Source organism: Pocillopora damicornis, chromosome 2 (genome assembly GCF_964200805.1).
Source record: "Pocillopora damicornis chromosome 2, jaPocDami1.2, whole genome shotgun sequence".
Classification (NCBI taxonomy): domain Eukaryota; kingdom Metazoa; phylum Cnidaria; class Anthozoa; order Scleractinia; family Pocilloporidae; genus Pocillopora; species Pocillopora damicornis.
Genome location: NC_142671.1, coordinates 24,327,457 through 24,329,956, shown reverse-complemented (window position 1 = coordinate 24,329,956; position 2,500 = coordinate 24,327,457). Strand labels below are relative to the sequence as shown.

General features: G+C 38.1%; 2 protein-coding genes and 1 pseudogene across 3 annotated transcripts in view; all 3 read left to right on the top strand.

The window, feature by feature from the left end:
• The first annotated feature begins 299 nt into the window (after positions 1 to 299).
• LOC149050445 (uncharacterized) overlaps positions 300 to 2,500 on the top strand; it is a 13,100-nt gene continuing 10,899 nt past the window's right edge. The window contains exon 1 of one of the 2 annotated variants that reach the window (XM_089198711.1): positions 300 to 907. The gene's annotated coding sequence lies outside the window, so the exon portion shown is untranslated. The remainder of the gene's footprint in view (positions 908 to 2,500) is intronic. The other variant, XR_016184503.1, reaches the window with a different exon arrangement.
• Positions 1,029 to 2,312, top strand: LOC149050448 (uncharacterized; annotated as a pseudogene).
• LOC149050447 (uncharacterized) overlaps positions 2,247 to 2,500 on the top strand; it is a 2,181-nt gene continuing 1,927 nt past the window's right edge. Inside the window, exon 1 of the mRNA XM_089198710.1 lies at positions 2,247 to 2,500. This exon is cut by the window's right edge and continues 1,927 nt beyond it. The gene's annotated coding sequence lies outside the window, so the exon portion shown is untranslated.

The window sequence follows — 2,500 nt, the reverse complement described above, 5'->3', positions numbered from 1 at the left end:
GTGTTTCACAAGGTTCCATATTGGGCCCTCTAATCTTCGTTATTCATATGAACGATTTGCCTCTCTGCATCAAGATTTGTAATGTGCTTATGTACACAGATGATACCGTTCTGTTTTGTGCTGGATCTAACTCTAAAGTCATTGAAGACAATCTGAATCAGGACCTGAATACATTGGGTGAATGGCTTCAAGTGTACAGCTTGTTTCTTAATACCACCAAGACTGAAGCCATGCTATTTCGAACTCATTCTAACCTGTCCAAACATAAAGACTGATATTACTTTTCATGGACAAAGTTTGAAACGGGTAAACATGTTCACTAATCCTGGTATTACATCTGATGAGACTATTTCTTGGGCTCCCCACATTCAGTACATTTATCTAAGGCTGGCAAAAGATAAGGTATGCTATCTCGATTACAAAGAGATTCAACTTGTCATGCTGCCAACACTTTAGATCTATCATTAATTTATCCGTCCAATTTTTGTGTCTGCTATTTGCATATGCAAATGCAGACAGTATACAGAGCTGTAGAAATTTCGATCACTACTTCATATAGTACAAATGTGAAAATGTTTTATAGAGGTTTGACTGAGATTTTCATTCAAAGTCCATTTTGTGATAAATTACATGAAGAACAGGTAAAGCGTAACCATTTGTCGTGAATCTGTCGTGAACCACGATGAATGTTGTCACTCAATCGTGAATTATCGTAACCCTTACCATTGGTTGTGAGAAAATTACGAATTCAAAACAACATTCGGAACCAATACAATTCGAGGAAATGAGTCGGCATTTGCGTCAACGATCACGTGGGAAAGAAGGCAACACACCGCTTCGAGAACGAAGAATATTTGCGTTTTGTCTTCGTTGCTGTGGGTGCACGGTTTGGACATTGGAAAGCGAGGTACGTGAGTGAACTTTTTTCATTTTCTTTAGTTTATCATGAATTTCTTAAAAGGTGTTGTCTCGATATGTCACAGCTTTCGAAGTACGGGTCAACCTGGCCGAATAAATGGCTTTGACAGATGCTTTCAAGCTTTCAAGCTGTTGATCTATGCACAGCTCGGTGCAATAAAGTTACTCCTGTGCTTGCGAAGACACAAATGTTAAAGTTTTATCAGCCCCATATGGGGAAACAAAGGCCCTTCAAGGGAATTATTGAGCCCCGTTTGGGGATTATTGAGCCCCGTTTGGGGATTATTGAGCTCCATTGGGGGATTATTGAGTCCCTTTTGAGGATTACAAAGCCCGCTGAGGGAATAAACAAGCCCTATTTGGGAGATTTTGTCATAAGCTCTGCCGCTTCTGAGGCGAAAACATCCATCATTGCCCAAACGTCTGCGAAAGCTGTGGACAGTTTATACGCGCAAATTTGTTTAAGAACTAGTAATCATCTCGATAGCTATTATCTAAAGATAATTTTTAGCGAACCTAGCCTTGATATCAGAACTAGTAGTTTTGTTTATAACTATTACCTGAGGAAAAGTTTAAGCAAAACTTTCCGTGCAATGATGAACGTTGCTGTGGCCTTGCCGCCATCTTGTGTGAAAGAATTTGGTGGCCATTCAAAACTAGTTAAACAAGTGAAACGAAGTAGAGACCGAGAGCCGTCTAGATTACCGAAAAAGATTATGAGATCTATGAAAAAGAGAAAAGTTAGGTGCAAGCTGAAGTGTATTCTTAGAAAATATACTCCTAAATCGTCCAGATCGTATGGCTTAGTGACTCACTATAAGTTATGGTACGTAACATATCTGCACAAATGTGAATGTTTTTTCAGTAACGTTTAAAACTAAAAAGTTTGACAGCAAGCAAACTTTTGCAAAATAACAAACGAATAACTAGTTCTTGCTAAAATAATCAAAAAATAACAAAATCAACCAGCAGTACCAAAAGTCACTGTGTCTCAAGATGAAGCTTTTGACATCTGGTGATATTGAGTTAAATCCAGGCCCTCGACAAAATTTAAACAGTCGAACTATATTGTCAGTTGGTTCCACTATGTTGTTAAACTTGCGATTACGTCAGCTAGGATTGAGACCTGTTGATGTTGGTGGTGATGGCGACTGCTTTTTCCAAGGTGTTTCTCATCAGTTATATGGTGATCCCAATCATCACTTACTCATTAGACAAGCTGGTGTTCAATACCTTTTCAATAACCCAGAACGTTTTATTGAAAGCAATACCGAGAATTCATGGAATGAATATATAAATAATATGTCAATGCAAGGTACATGGTGCGATGCACTGATTGTACAAGCAGTTGCAGACTGTCAAAATGTAGCAATTCATATCATAGAATCTCATGAAAATTTTGCTGGGGAAACTTTGATAGAGCCACATTATTTAGCACAACATCCACCAACAACAATATATTTAGGTCATTTGGATGAATTGCATTATATATCAACCGCAGCAGTGACATGTGGTTCTGATGCATTAGAAAATCAACACAGTACATATTTAAGGTCAACAGAACAAGATGTTCTTTTTGAAC